The 16,845-nt window shown below is 35.1% G+C and overlaps 1 protein-coding gene across 1 annotated transcript in view; it reads left to right on the plus strand.

Annotated features, from left to right (window-relative positions):
* The window catches only part of LOC120019889 (CREB-regulated transcription coactivator 1-like), a 73,963-nt gene that overhangs the window by 45,757 nt on the left and 11,361 nt on the right, over nt 1-16,845 (plus strand). The gene's annotated exons all lie outside the window — the stretch shown is intronic.

Below are 16,845 nucleotides of genomic sequence, written 5' to 3' on the forward strand. Positions count from 1 at the left end.
GTTCTATTGTATTGTTATACATCTCTGAGTTCAGTTGTATTGTTCTCAGCTCAGTTCTATTGTATTGTTCTACATCTCTGAGTTCTATTGTATTGTTCTACATCTGAGTTCTATTGTATTGTTCTCAGCTCTGAGTTCTATTGTATTGTTCTCAGCTCTGAGTTCTATTGTATTGTTCTCAGCTCTGAGTTCTATTGTATTGTTCTCAGCTCTGAGTTCTATTGTATTGTTATACAGCTCTGAGTTGTATTGTATTGTTCTACAGCTCTGAGTTGTATTGTATTGTTCTACAGCTCTGAGTTCTATTGTATTGTTCTACAGCTCTGAGTTCTATTGTATTGTTCTACAGCTCTGAGTTCTAATGTATTGTTATACATCTCTGAGTTCTATTGTATTGTTGTACAGCTCTGAGTTCTATTGTATTGTTGTACAGCTCTGAGTTGTATTGTATTGTTCTACAGCTCTGAGTTGTATTGTATTGTTCTACAGCTCTGAGTTCTGTTGTATTGTTCTCAGGTGAGTGCTATTGTATTGTTCTACAGCTCTGAGTTCTAATATATTGTTCTACAGCTCTGAGTTCTATTGTATTGTTCTACAGCTCTGAGTTCTATTGTATTGTTCTACAGCTCTGAGTTGTATTGTATTGTTCTACAGCTCTGAGTTCTATTGTATTGTTGTACAGCTCTGAGTTGTATTGTATTGTTCTACAGCTCTGAGTTGTATTGTATTGTTCTACAGCTCTGAGTTCTATTGTATTGTTCTACAGCTCTGAGTTCTATTGTATTGTTCTACAGCTCAGTTCTTTTGTATTGTTCTCAGCTGAGTTATATTGTATTGTTATACAGCTCTGAGTTCTATTGTATTGTTCTACAGCTCTGAGTTCTGTTGTATTGTTCTCAGGTGAGTGCTATTGTATTGTTCTACATCTCTGAGTTCTATTGTATTGTTCTCAGCTCTGGGTTCTATTGTATTGTTCTCAGCTCTGAGTTCTATTGTATTGTTCTACAGCTCTGAGTTCTATTGTATTGTTGTACAGCTCTGAGTTCTATTGTATTGTTCTACAGCTCTGAGTTCTATTGTATTGTTCTACAGCTCTAAGTTCTATTGTATTGTTCTACAGCTCTGAGTTCTTTTGTATTGTTCTCAGCTGAGTTATATTGTATTGTTCTACAGCTCTGAGTTCTATTGTATTGTTCTACAGCTCTGAGTTGTTTTGTATTGTTCTACAGCTCTGAGTTCTATTGTATTGTTATACAGCTCTGAGTTGTATTGTTCTACAGCTCTGACTTCTATTGTATTGTTATACAGCTCTGAGTTGTTTTGTATTGTTCTACAGCTCTGAGTTCTATTGTATTGTTATACAGCTCTGAGTTGTATTGTTATACAGCGCTGAGTTGTATTGTATTATACAGCTCTGAGTTGTTTTGTATTGTTCTACAGCTCTGAGTTCTATTGTATTGTTATACAGCTCTGAGTTGTATTGTTCTACAGCTCTGACTTCTATTGTATTGTTATACAGCTCTGAGTTGTTTTGTATTGTTCTACAGCTCTGAGTTCTATTGTATTGTTATACAGCTCTGAGTTGTATTGTTATACAGCTCTGAGTTGTATTGTTCTACAGCTCTGACTTCTATTGTATTGTTATACAGCTCTGAGTTGTATTGTTCTACAGCTCTGAGTTGTTTTGTATTGTTCTACAGCTCTGAGTTGTATTGTATTATACAGCGCTGAGTTGTATTGTATTATACAGCGCTGAGTTGTATTGTATTATACAGCGCTGAGTTGTATTGTATTATACAGCGCTGAGTTGTATTGTATTATACAGCTCTGAGTTGTATTGTATTATACAGCTCTGAGTTGTATTGTATTATACAGCGCTGAGTTGTATTGTATTATACAGCTCTGAGTTCTATTGTGTTCTACAGCTCTGAGTTCTATTGTGTTCTACAGCTCTGAGTTCTATTGTATTGTTATACATCTCTGAGTTCAGTTGTATTGTTCTCAGCTCAGTTCTATTGTATTGTTCTACAGCTCTGAGTTCAGTTGTATTGTTTTACATCTCTGAGTTCTATTGTATTGTTCTACATCTCTGAGTTCTATTGTATTGTTCTACAGCTCTGAGTTGTATTGTATTGTTCTACAGCTCAGGGTTCTATTGTATTGTTCTACAGCTCTGAGTTCTATTGTATTGTTCTACAGCTCTGAGTTCTATTGTATTGTTCTACAGCTCTGAGTTCTATTGTATTGTTCTACAGCTCTGAGTTGTATTGTTATACAGCTCTGAGTTGTATTGTTATACAGCGCTGAGTTGTATTGTATTATACAGCGCTGAGTTGTATTGTATTATACAGCTCTGAGTTGTATTGTATTATACAGCTCTGAGTTGTATTGTATTATACAGCTCTGAGTTGTATTGTGTTCTACAGCTCTGAGTTCTATTGTATTGTTATACAGCTCTGAGTTCAGTTGTATTGTTCTCAGCTCAGTTCTATTGTATTGTTCTACAGCTCTGAGTTATATTGTATTGTTCTACAGCTCTGAGTTCAGTTGTATTGTTCTACAGCTCTGAGTTCTATTGTATTGTTCTACAGCTCTGAGTTCTATTGTATTGTTCTACAGCTCTGAGTTCTATTGTATTGTTATACAGCTCTGAGTTGTTTTGTATTGTTCTACAGCTCTGAGTTCTATTGTATTGTTACACAGCTCTGAGTTCTATTGTATTGTTACACAGCTCTGAGTTCTATTGTATTGTTATACAGCTCTGAGTTGTTTTGTATTGTTATACAGCTCTGGGTTCTATTGTATTGTTATACAGCTCTGAGTTGTATTGTTCTACAGCACTGAGTTGTATTGTATTGTTCTACAGCTCTGAGTTATATTGTATTGTTCTACAGCTCTGAGTTATATTGTATTGTTCTACAGCTCTGAGTTGTATTGTATTATACAGCGCTGAGTTGTATTGTATTATACAGCGCTGAGTTGTATTGTATTATACAGCGCTGAGTTGTATTGTATTATACAGCGCTGAGTTGTATTGTATTATACAGCTCTGAGTTGTATTGTATTATACAGCGCTGAGTTGTATTGTATTATACAGCGCTGAGTTGTATTGTATTATACAGCTCTGAGTTCTATTGTGTTCTACAGCTCTGAGTTCTATTGTATTGTTATACATCTCTGAGTTCAGTTGTATTGTTCTATAGCTCTGAGTTCAGTTGTATTGTTCTATAGCTCTGAGTTCAGTTGTATTGTTTTACATCTCTGAGTTCTATTGTATTGTTCTACATCTCTGAGTTCTATTGTATTGTTCTACAGCTCTGAGTTCTATTGTATTGTTCTACAGCTCTGAGTTCTATTGTATTGTTATACATCTCTGAGTTCAGTTGTATTGTTCTCAGCTCAGTTCTATTGTATTGTTCTACAGCTCTGAGTTCAGTTGTATTGTTCTCAGCTCAGTTCTATTGTATTGTTTTACATCTCTGAGTTCTATTGTATTGTTCTACATCTCTGAGTTCTATTGTATTGTTCTACAGCTCTGAGTTCTATTGTATTGTTCTACAGCTCTGAGTTATATTGTATTGTTATACAGCTCAGGGTTCTATTTTATTGTTATACAGCTCTGAGTTGTTTTGTATTGTTATACAACTCAGGGTTCTATTGTATTGTTACACAGCTCTGAGTTCTAATGTATTGTTCTACAGCTCTGAGTTCTATTGTATTGTTATACAGCTCTGAGTTGTATTGTTCTACAGCTCTGAGTTGTATTGTTCTACAGCTCTGAGTTCTATTGTATTGTTCTACAGCTCTGAGTTCTATTGTATTGTTCTACAGCTCTGAGTTGTATTGTATTGTTCTACAGCTCTGAGTTCTATTGTATTGTTCTACAGCTCTGAGTTGTATTGTATTGTTCTACAGCTTGAGTTGTATTGTATTGTTTCTACAGCTCTGAGTTCTATTGTATTGTTCTACAGCTCTGAGTTCTATTGTATTGTTCTACAGCTCAGTTCTTTGATTGTTCTCAGCTGAGTTATTGTATTGTTATACAGCTCTGAGTTTATGTATTGTTCTACAGCTCTGAGTTCTGTTGTATTGTTCTCAGGTGAGTGCTATTGTATTGTTCTACATCTCTGAGTTCTATTGTATTGTTCTCAGCTCTGGTTCTATTGTATTGTTCTCAGCTCTGAGTTCTATTGTATTGTTCTACAGCTCTGAGTTCTATTGTATTGTTGTACAGACTCTGAGTTCTATTGTATTGTTCTACAGCTCTGAGTTCTATTGTATTGTTCTACAGCTCTGAGTTTATTGTATTGTTCTACAGTCTGAGTTCTATTGTATTGTCTACAGCTCTGAGTTCTATTGTATTGTTCTACAGCTCTGAGTTGTTTTGTATTGTTCTACAGCTCTGAGTTTATTGTATTGTTAAGCCTGATTTGATTGTTCTACAGCTCTGACTTCTATTGTATTGTTATACAGCTCTGAGTTGTTTGTATTGTTCTACAGCTCTGATTCTATTGTATTGTTATACAGCTCTGAGTTGTATTGTTATACAGCGCCTGAGTTGTATTGTATTATTACAGCTCTGAGTTGTTTTGTATTGTTCTACAGCTCTGAGTTCTATTGTATTGTATACAGCTCTGAGTTGTATTGTTCTACAGCTCTGACTTCTATTGTATTGTTATACAGCTCTGAGTTGTTTGTATTGTTCTACAGCTCTGAGTTCTATTGTATTGTTATACAGCTCTGAGTTGTATTGTTCTACATCTCTGACTTCTATTGTATTGTTATACAGCTCTGAGTTTGTATTGTTCTACAGCTCTGACTTCTATTGTATTGTTTACAGTCTGAGTTGTTTGTATGTTCTACAGCTCTGAGTGTATTGTATTGTTATACAGCTCGTGAGTTGTATTGTTATACAGCGCTGAGTTGTATGTATTATACAGCGCTGAGTTGTATTGTATTATACAGCGCTGAGTTGTATTGTATTATACAGCGCTGAGTTGTATTGTATTATACAGCTCTGAGTTGTATTGTTTATTACAGCCTGAGTTGATTGTATTTACAGTCTGAGTTGATTGTATTCTACAGCTCTGAGTTGTATTGTATTGTTATACATCTCTGAGTTCAGTTGTATGTTCTCAGCTCAGTTCTATTGTATTGTTCTACAGCTCTGAGTTCAGTTGTATTGTTCTCAGCTCAGTTCTATTGTATTGTTTTACATCTCTGAGTTCTATTGTATTGTTCTACATCTCTGAGTTCTATTGTATTGTTCTACAGCTCTGAGTTGTATTGTATTGTTCTAGCTCAGGTTCTATTGTATGTTCTAGCTTGAGTTTATGTTATTGTTCTACAGCTCTGAGTTCTATTGTATTGTTCTACAGCTCTGAGTTCTATTGTATTGTTATACAGCTCTGAGTTGTATTGTTATACAGCTCTGAGTTGTATTGTTATACAGCGCTGAGTTGTATGTATTTACAGCTGAGTGTATTGTATTAACAGCTCTGAGTTGTATTGTTTTATACAGCTCTGAGTTATTATTCTACAGCCTGAGTTGTATTGTGTTCTACAGCTCTGAGTTCTATGTTTTTTTCTTTTATGTTATACAGCTCTGAGTTCAGTTGTATTGTTCTCAGCTCAGTTCTATTGTATTGTTCTACAGCTCTGAGTTATATTGTATTGTTCTACAGCTCTGAGTTCAGTTGTATTGTTCTACAGCTTGAGTTCTATTGTATTGTTCTACAGCTCTGAGTTCTATTGTATTGTTCTACAGCTCTGAGTTCTATTGTAGTATACAGCTCTGAGTTGTTTTGTATTGTTCTACAGCTCTGAGTTCTATTGTATTGTTACACAGCTCTGAGTTCTATTGTATTGTTACACAGCTCTGACTTCTATTGTATTGTTATACAGCTCTGAGTTGTTTTGTATTGTTCTACAGCTCTGAGTTCTATTGTATTGTTATACAGCTCTGAGTTGTATTGTTCTACAGCGCTGAGTTGTATTGTATTGTTCTACAGCTCTGAGTTATATTGTATTGTTCTACAGCTCTGAGTTATATTGTATTGTTCTACAGCTCTGAGTTATATTGTATTGTTCTACAGCTCTGAGTTGTATTGTATTATACAGCGCTGAGTTGTATTGTATTATACAGCGCTGAGTTGTATTGTATTATACAGCGCTGAGTTGTATTGTATTATACAGCTTGAGTTGTATTGTATTATACAGCTCTGAGTTGTATTGTATTATACAGCGCTGAGTTGTATTGTATTATACAGCTCTGAGTTCTATTGTGTTCTACAGCTCTGAGTTCTATTGTATTGTTTATACATCTCTGAGTTCAGTTGTAGTTCTCAGCTCAGTTCTATTGTATTGTTCTACAGCTCTGAGTCAGTTGTATTGTTCTCAGCTCAGTTCTATTGTATTGTTTTACATCTTGAGTCTATTGTATTGTTCTACATCTCTGAGTTCTATTGTATTGTTCTACAGCTCTGAGTTGTATTGTATTGTTCTACAGCTCAGGGTTCTATTGTATTGTTCTACAGCTCTGAGTTCTATTGTATTGTTCTACAGCTCTGAGTTCTATTGTATTGTTCTACAGCTCTGAGTTCTATTGTATTGTTATACAGCTCTGAGTTGTATTGTTATACAGCTCTGAGTTGTATTGTTATACAGCGCTGAGTTGTATTGTATTATACAGCTCTGAGTTGTATTGTATTATACAGCTCTGAGTTGTATTGTATTATACAGCTCTGAGTTGTATTGTATTATACAGCTCTGAGTTGTATTGTGTTCTACAGCTCTGAGTCTATTGTATTGTTAACAGCTCTGAGTTCAGTTGTATTGTTCTCAGCTCAGTTCTATGTATTGTTCTACAGCTCTGAGTTATATGTTATTGTTCTACAGCTCTGAGTTTAGTTGTATTGTTCTACAGCTCTGAGTTCTATTGTATTGTTCTACAGCTCTGAGTTCTATTGTATTGTTCTACAGCTCTGAGTTCTATTGTATTGTTATACAGCTCTGAGTTGTTTTGTATTGTTCTCAGCTCTGAGTTCTATTGTATTGTTCTACAGCTCTGAGTTGTTTGTATTGTTCTACAGCTCTGAGTTCTATTGTATTGTTATACAGCTCTGAGTTGTATTGTTCTACAGCGCTCTGAGTTGTATTGTATTGTTTCTCAGCTCTGAGTTATTATTGTATTGTTCTACAGCTCTGAGTTATATTGTATTGTTTCTAAAGCTCTGAGTTATATTGTATTGTTCTACAGCTCTGAGTTGAGTTGTATTATACAGCTCTGAGTTGTATTGTATTATACAGCTCTGAGTTGTATTGTATTATACAGCTCTGAGTTGTATTGTATATACAGCTCTGGTTGTATTGTATTATACAGTCTGAGTTGTATTGTATTATACAGCTCTGAGTTGTATTGTATTATACAGCTCTGGTTCTATTGTGTTCTACAGCTCTGAGTTCTATTGTATTGTTTATAAGCTCTGAGTTCAATGGTATTGTTCTCAGCTCAGTTCTATTGTATTGTTCTACAGCTCTGAGTTATATTGTATTGTTCTAAAGCTCTGAGTTCAGTTGTATTGTTCTCAGCTCAGTTCTATTGTATTGTTTTACATCTCTGAGTTCTATTGTATTGTTCTACAGCTCAGGGTTCTATTGTATTGTTCTACAGCTCTGAGTTCTATTGTATTGTTCTACAGCTCTGAGTTCAGTTGTATTGTTCTCAGCTCAGTTCTATTGTATTGTTCTACAGCTCTGAGTTCTATTGTATTGTTCTACAGCTCTGAGTTCTGTTGTATTGTTCTCAGGTGAGTGCTATTGTATTGTTCTACATCTCTGAGTTCTATTGTATTGTTCACAGCTCTGAGTTCTATTGTATTGTTACACAGCGTTCTATGTATTGTTATACAGCTCTGAGTGTTTTGTATTGTTCTACAGCTCTGAGTTCTATTGTATTGTTATACAGCTCTGAGTTGTATTGTTCTACAGCGCTGAGTTGTATTGTATTGTTCTACAGCTCTGAGTTATATTGTATTGTTCTACAGCTCTGAGTTATATTGTATTGTTATACAGCTCAGGGTTCTATTTTATTGTTATACAGCTCTGAGTTGTTTTGTATTGTTATACCTCAGGTTCTATTGTATTGTTACCAGCTCTGAGTTTATGTATTGTACAGCTCTGACTTCTATTGTATTGTTATACAGCTCTGAGTTGTATTGTTCTACAGCTCTGAGTTCTATTGTATTGTTCTACAGCTCTGAGTTGTATTGTATTGTTATACAGCTCTGAGTTATATTGCATTGTTCTACAGCTCTGAGTTCTATTGTATTGTTCTACAGCTCTGAGTTGTATTGTATTGTTCTACAGCTCTGAGTTCAGTTGTATTGTTCTCAGCTCAGTTGTATTGTATTGTTCTACAGCTCTGAGTTCAGTTGTATTGTTCTCAGCTCAGTTCTATTGTATTGTTTTACAGCTCTGAGTTCTATTGTATTGTTATACAGCTCTGAGTTGTATTGTTCTACAGCTCTGAGTTCTATTGTATTGTTCTACAGCTCTGAGTTATATTGTATTGTATTATACAGCGCTGAGTTGTATTGTATTATACAGCGCTGAGTTGTATTGTATTATACAGCGCTGAGTTGTATTGTATTATACAGCTCTGAGTTGTATTGTATTATTACAGCTCTGAGTTGTATTGTATTATACAGCTCTGAGTTGTATTGTATTATACAGCTCTGAGTTGTATTGTATTATACAGCTCTGAGTTGTATTGTATTATACAGCTCTGAGTTCTATTGTGTTCTACAGCTCTGAGTTCTATTGTATTGTTATACAGCTCTGAGTTCAGTTGTATTGTTCTCAGCTCAGTTCTATTGTATTGTTCTACAGCTCTGAGTTTATATTGTATGTTCTAAGCTCTGAGTTCAGTTGTATTGTTCTCAGCTCAGTTTATTGGATTGTTTTACATCTCTGAGTTCTATTGTATTGTTCTACAGCTCAGGTTCTATGTATTGTTCTACAGCTCTGGTTCTATTGTATTGTGTCTACAGCTCTGAGTTCATTGATTGTTCTCAGCTCAGTTCTATTGTATTGTTCTACAGCTCGAGTTCTATTGTATTGTTCTACAGCTCTGATTCTGTTGTATTGTTCTCAGGTGAGTGCTATTGTATTGTTCTACATCTCTGAGGTCTATGTGTATTGTTCTACAGCTCTGAGTTATATGCATTGTTTTTCTACAGCTCGAGTTTGATTGCATTGTTCTACAGCTCTGAGTGTATTGTATGTTCTACAGCACTGAGATCTATGTATTGTTGTACAGCTCTGAGTTATATTGTATTGTTATACAGCTCTGAGTTCTATTGTATTGTTCTACAGCTCTGAGTTCTATTGTATTGTTCTACAGCTCTGAGTTCTATTGTATTGTTCTACAGCTCTGAGTTCTTTTGTATTGTTCTACAGCTCTGAGTTATATTGTATTGTTATACAGCTCTGAGTTATATTGTATTGTTCTACAGCTCTGAGTTCTATTGTATTGTTCTACAGCTCTGAGTTCTATTGTATTGTTCTACAGCTCTGAGTTATATTGTATTGTTCTACAGCTCTGAGTTCTTTTGTATTGTTCTCAGCTGAGTTATATTGTATTGTTATACAGCTCTGAGTTCTATTGTATTGTTCTACAGCTCTGAGTTCTGTTGTATTGTTCTCAGGTGAGTGCTATTGTATTGTTCTACATCTCTGAGTTCTATTGTATTGTTCTCAGCTCTGAGTTCTATTGTATTGTTCTACAGCTCTGAGTTCTGTTGTATTGTTCTACAGCTCTGAGTTCTATTGTATTGTTCTACAGCTCTGAGTTCTATTGTATTGTTCTACAGCTCAGGGTTCTATTTTATTGTTATACAGCTCTGAGTTGTTTTGTATTGTTATACAACTCAGGGTTCTATTGTATTGTTACACAGCTCTGAGTTCTAATGTATTGTTATACAGCTCTGACTTCTATTGTATTGTTATACAGCTCTGAGTTGTTTTGTATTGTTCTACAGCTCTGAGTTCTATTGTATTGTTATACAGCTCTGAGTTGTATTGTTATACAGCGCTGAGTTGTATTGTATTGTTCTACAGCTCTGAGTTGTATTGTATTGTTCTACAGCTCTGAGTTGTATTGTATTGTTCTACAGCTCTGAGTTGTATTGTATTATACAGCTCTGAGTTGTATTGTATTATACAGCTCTGAGTTGTATTGTATTATACAGCTCTGAGTTGTATTGTATTATACAGCTCTGAGTTGTATTGTATTATACAGCTCTGAGTTTTATTGTATTATACAGCTCTTAGTTCTATTGTGTTCTACAGCTCTGAGTTCAGTTGTATTGTTCTCAGCTCAGTTCTATTGTATTGTTCTACAGCTCTGAGTTATATTGTATTGTTCTACATCTCTGAGTTCAGTTGTATTGTTCTACATCTCTGAGTTCAGTTGTATTGTTCTCAGCTCAGGGTTCTATTGTATTGTTCTACAGCTCTGAGTTCTTTTGTATTGTTCTCAGCTGAGTTATTTTGTATTGTTATACAGCTCTGAGTTCTGTTGTATTGTTCTCAGCTGAGTTCTATTGTATTGTTCTCAGCTGAGTTCTATTGTATTGTTCTCAGCTCTGAGTTATATTGTATTGTTCTACAGCTCTGAGTTATATTGTATTGTTCTACAGCTCTGAGTTCTATTGTATTGTTCTACAGCTCTGAGTTCTTTTGTGTTGTTCTCAGCTGAGTTATTTTGTATTGTTCTACAGCTCTGAGTTGTATTGTATTGTTCTACAGCTCTGAGTTGTATTGTATTGTTCTACAGCTCTGAGTTGTATTGTATTGTTCTACATCTGAGTTCTATTGTATTGTTCTACATCTGAGTTCTATTGTATTGTTCTCAGCTCTGAGTTCTATTGTATTGTTCTACAGCTCTGAGTTGTATTGTTCTACAGCTCTGAGTTGTATTGTATTGTTCTACAGCTCTGAGTTGTATTGTATTGTTCTACAGCTCTGAGTTCTTTTGTATTGTTCTCAGCTGAGTTATTTTGTATTGTTCTCAGCTGAGTTATTTTGTATTGTTACACAGCTCTGAGTTCTAATGTATTGTTATACAGCTCTGACTTCTATTGTATTGTTATACAGCTCTGAGTTGTTTTGTATTGTTCTACAGCTCTGAGTTCTATTGTATTGTTATACAGCTCTGAGTTGTATTGTTATACAGCGCTGAGTTATATTGTATTGTTCTACAGCTCTGAGTTGTATTGTATTGTTCTCAGCTCTGAGTTGTATTGTTCTACAGCTCTGAGTTGTATTGTATTGTTATACAGCTCTGAGTTGTATTGTATTGTTCTACAGCTCTGAGTTCTTTTGTATTGTTCTCAGCTGAGTTATATTGTATTGTTATACAGCTCTGAGTTCTGTTGTATTGTTCTCAGCTGAGTTATTTTGTATTGTTATACAGCTCTGAGTTCTGTTGTATTGTTCTCAGGTGAGTTCTATTGTATTGTTCTACATCTGAGTTCTGTTGTATTGTTCTCAGCTGAGTTCTATTGTATTGTTCTACATCTCTGAGTTCTATTGTATTGTTCTACATCTGAGTTCTATTGTATTGTTCTACATCTGAGTTCTATTGTATTGTTCTCAGCTCTGAGTTCTATTGTATTGTTCTACAGCTCTGAGTTGTATTGTATTGTTCTACAGCTCTGAGTTGTATTGTATTGTTCTACAGCTCTGAGTTGTATTGTATTGTTCTACAGCTCTGAGTTGTATTGTATTGTTCTACAGCTCTGAGTTGTATTGTATTGTTCTACAGCTCTGAGTTGTATTGTTCTACAGCTCTGAGTTGTATTGTTCTACAGCTCTGAGTTCTATTGTATTGTTCTACAGCTCTGAGTTCTATTGTATTGTTCTACAGCTCTGAGTTGTATTGTATTGTTCTACAGCTCTGAGTTGTATTGTATTGTTCTACAGCTCTGAGTTGTATTGTATTGTTCTACAGCTCTGAGTTGTATTGTATTGTTCTACAGCTCTGAGTTCTATTGTATTGTTCTACAGCTCTGAGTTCTATTGTATTGTTCTACAGCTCTGAGTTCTGTTGTATTGTTCTCAGATGAGTTATTTTGTATTGTTATACAGCTCTGAGTTCTGTTGTATTGTTCTCAGCTGAGTTCTATTGTATTGTTCTACAGCTCTGAGTTGTTTTATATTGTTCTAGAGCTCTGAGTTCTATTGTATTGTTCTAGAGCTCTGAGTTGTATTGTTATACAGCTCTGAGTTGTATTGTTCTACAGCTCTGAGTTCTATTGTATTGTTCTACAGCTCTGAGTTCTATTGTATTGTTATACAGCTCAGGGTTCTATTGTATTGTTCTACAGCTCTGAGTTCTATTGTATTGTTCTACAGCTCTGAGTTCTGTTGTATTGTTCTACAGCTCTGTGTTCTATTGTATTGTTCTCAGCTCTGAGTTCTGTTGTATTGTTCTACAGCTCTGAGTTCTGTTGTATTGTTCTACAGCTCTGAGTTGTATTGTATTGTTCTACAGCTCTGAGTTCTATTGTATTGTTCTACAGCTCTGAGTTCTATTGTATTGTTCTACAGCTCTGAGTTCTATTGTATTGTTCTACAGCTCTGAGTTCTGTTGTATTGTTCTCAGATGAGTTATTTTGTATTGTTATACAGCTCTGAGTTCTGTTGTATTGTTCTCAGCTGAGTTCTATTGTATTGTTCTACAGCTCTGAGTTGTTTTATATTGTTCTAGAGCTCTGAGTTCTATTGTATTGTTATACAGCTCTGAGTTGTATTGTTATACAGCTCTGAGTTGTATTGTTCTACAGCTCTGAGTTCTATTGTATTGTTCTACAGCTCTGAGTTCTATTGTATTGTTCTACAGCTCTGAGTTCTATTGTATTGTTATACAGCTCTGAGTTCTATTGTATTGTTATACAGCTCAGGGTTCTATTGTATTGTTCTACAGCTCTGAGTTGTATTGTTATACAGCTCAGGGTTCTATTGTATTGTTCTACAGCGCTGAGTTCTGTTGTATTGTTCTCAGCTCTGAGTTCTATTGTATTGTTATACAGCTCTGAGTTCTATTGTATTGTTACACAGCTCAGGGTTATATTGTATTGTTATACAGCTCTGAGTTGTTTTGTATTGTTATACAACTCAGGGTTCTATTGTATTGTTCTCAGCTGAGTTGTGTTGTTATACAGCTCTGAGTTCTGTTGTATTGTTCTCAGCTGAGTTCTATTGTATTGTTCTCCGCTTAGTTCTATTGTATTGTTCTACAGCTCAGTTCTATTGTATTGTTCCAAAGCTCTGAGTTCTATTGTATTGTTATACAGCTCTGAGTTCTATTGTATTGTTATACAGCTCTGAGTTCTATTATATTGTTCTACAGCTCTGAGTTCTATTGTATTGTTCTCAGCTCTGAGTTCTATTGTATTGTTCTCAGCTCTGAGTTCTATTGTATTGTTCTACAGCTCTGAGTTCTATTGTATTGTTCTACAGCTCTGAGTTATATTGTATTGTTCTACAGCTCTGAGTTCTTTTGTATTGTTCTCAGCTGAGTTATATTGTATTGTTATACAGCTCTGAGTTCTGTTGTATTGTTCTCAGGTGAGTTCTATTGTATTGTTCTACATCTCTGAGTTCTGTTGTATTGTTCTCAGCTGAGTTCTATTGTATTGTTCTACATCTGAGTTCTATTGTATTGTTCTCAGCTCTGAGTTCTATTGTATTGTTCTACAGCTCTGAGTTCTATTGTATTGTTCTACAGCTCTGAGTTGTATTGTATTGTTCTACAGCTCTGAGTTGTATTGTATTGTTCTACAGCTCTGAGTTGTATTGTATTGTTCTACAGCTCTGAGTTGTATTGTATTGTTCTACAGCTCTGAGTTGTATTGTATTGTTCTACAGCTCTGAGTTGTATTGTATTGTTCTACAGCTCTGAGTTGTATTGTATTGTTCTACAGCTCTGAGTTCTATTGTATTGTTCAACAGCTCTGAGTTATATTGTATTGTTCTCAGCTGAGTTCTATTGTATTGTTCTACAGCTCTGAGTTCTATTGTATTGTTCTCAGCTGAGTTCTATTGTATTGTTATACAGCTCTGAGTTGTTTTATATTGTTCTACAGCTCTGAGTTCTATTGTATTGTTATACAGCTCTGAGTTCTATTGTATTGTTATACAGCTCTGAGTTCTATTGTATTGTTATACAGCTCTGAATTGTATTGTTCTACAGCTCTGAGTTCTATTGTATTGTTCTACAGCTCTGAGTTCTATTGTATTGTTCTACAGCTCTGAGTTCTATTGTATTGTTATACAGCTCTGTGTTCTATTGTATTGTTCTACAGCTCTGAGTTCTATTGTTATACAGCTCTGAGTTGTATTGTTCTACAGCTCTGAGTTCTATTGTATTGTTCTACAGCTCTGAGTTCTGTTGTATTGTTCTACAGCTCTGTGTTCTGTTGTATTGTTCTACAGCTCTGTGTTCTGTTGTATTGTTCTACAGCTCTGTGTTCTATTGTATTGTTATACAGCTCTGAGTTCAGTTGTATTGTTCTCAGCTCAGTTCTATTGTATTGTTCTACAGCTCTGAGTTCTATTGTATTGTTCTACATCTCTGAGTTCTATTGTATTGTTATACAGCTCAGGGTTCTATTGTATTGTTCTACAGCTCTGAGTTGTATTGTTATACAGCTCAGGGTTCTATTGTATTGTTCTACAGCTCTGAGTTCTGTTGTATTGTTCTCAGCTGAGTTGTATTGTTATACAGCTCTGAGTTCTGTTGTATTGTTCTCAGCTGAGTTCTATTGTATTGTTCTCCGCTTAGTTCTATTGTATTGTTCTCAGCTCAGTTCTATTGTATTGTTCTACAGCTCTGAGTTCTATTGTATTGTTCTACAGCTCTGAGTTGTATTGTATTGTTCTACAGCTCTGAGTTGTATTGTATTGTTCTACAGCTCTGTATTGTATTGTTCTACAGCTCTGTATTGTATTGTTCTACAGCTCTGAGTTGTATTGTTCTACAGCTCTGAGTTGTATTGTATTGTTCTACAGCTCTGAGTTGTATTGTATTGTTCTACAGCTCTGAGTTCTATTGTATTGTTCTACAGCTCTGAGTTCTATTGTATTGTTCTACATCTCTGAGTTCTATTGTATTGTTCTACAGCTCTGAGTTCTATTGTATTGTTCTACAGCTCTGAGTTCTATTGTATTGTTCTACAGCTCTGAGTTATATTGTATTGTTCTCAGCTGAGTTCTATTGTATTGTTCTACAGCTCTGAGTTCTATTGTATTGTTCTCAGCTGAGTTCTATTGTATTGTTATACAGCTCTGAGTTGTTTTATATTGTTCTACAGCTCTGAGTTCTATTGTATTGTTATACAGCTCTGAGTTCTATTGTATTGTTATACAGCTCTGAGTTCTATTGTATTGTTATACAGCTCTGAATTGTATTGTTCTACAGCTCTGAGTTCTATTGTATTGTTCTACAGCTCTGAGTTCTATTGTATTGTTCTACAGCTCTGAGTTCTATTGTATTGTTATACAGCTCAGGGTTCTATTGTATTGTTCTACAGCTCTGAGTTCTATTGTATTGTTCTCAGCTCTGAGTTCTGTTGTATTGTTCTACAGCTCTGAGTTCTATTGTATTGTTCTCAGCTGAGTTCTATTGTATTGTTATACAGCTCTGAGTTGTTTTATATTGTTCTACAGCTCTGAGTTCTATTGTATTGTTATACAGCTCTGAGTTCTATTGTATTGTTATACAGCTCTGAGTTCTATTGTATTGTTATACAGCTCTGAGTTGTATTGTTCTACAGCTCTGAGTTCTATTGTATTGTTCTACAGCTCTGAGTTCTATTGTATTGTTCTACAGCTCTGAGTTCTATTGTATTGTTATACAGCTCATGGTTCTATTGTATTGTTCTACAGCTCTGAGTTCTATTGTATTGTTCTCAGCTCTGAGTTCTGTTGTATTGTTCTACAGCTCTGTGTTCTATTGTATTGTTCTCAGCTCTGAGTTCTGTTGTATTGTTCTACAGCTCTGTGTTCTATTGTATTGTTATACAGCTCTGAGTTCTATTGTTATACAGCTCTGAGTTGTATTGTTCTACAGCTCTGAGTTGTATTGTTATACAGCTCAGGGTTCTATTGTATTGTTCTACAGCTCTGAGTTCTGTTGTATTGTTCTCAGCTGAGTTGTATTGTTATACAGCTCTGAGTTCTGTTGTATTGTTCTCAGCTGAGTTCTATTGTATTGTTCTCCGCTTAGTTCTATTGTATTGTTCTACAGCTCTGAGTTCTATTGTATTGTTCTCAGCTCAGTTCTATTGTATTGTTCCAAAGCTCTGAGTTCTATTGTATTGTTATACAGCTCTGAGTTCTATTATATTGTTCTACAGCTCTGAGTTCTATTGTATTGTTCTACAGCTCTGAGTTCTGTTGTATTGTTCTACAGCTCTGTGTTCTATTGTATTGTTCTCAGCTCTGAGTTCTGTTGTATTGTTATACATCTCTGAGTTCTATTGTATTGTTCTCAGCTCTGAGTTCTATTGTATTGTTCTCAGCTCTGAGTTCTAATGTATTGTTATACATCTCTGAGTTCTAATGTATTGTTATACATCTCTGAGTTCTATTGTATTGTTCTACAGCTCTGAGTTCTATTGTATTGTTCTCAGCTCTGAGTTCTATTGTATTGTTCTACAGCTCTGAGTTCTAATGTATTGTTATACAGCTCTGAGTTCTAATGTATTGTTACACAGCTCTGTGTTCTAATGTATTGTTATACAGCTCTGAGTTCTATTGTATGGTTACACAGCTCAGAGT

This window comes from Salvelinus namaycush, chromosome 25 (assembly GCF_016432855.1).
Source record: "Salvelinus namaycush isolate Seneca chromosome 25, SaNama_1.0, whole genome shotgun sequence".
NCBI classification, from domain to species: domain Eukaryota; kingdom Metazoa; phylum Chordata; class Actinopteri; order Salmoniformes; family Salmonidae; genus Salvelinus; species Salvelinus namaycush.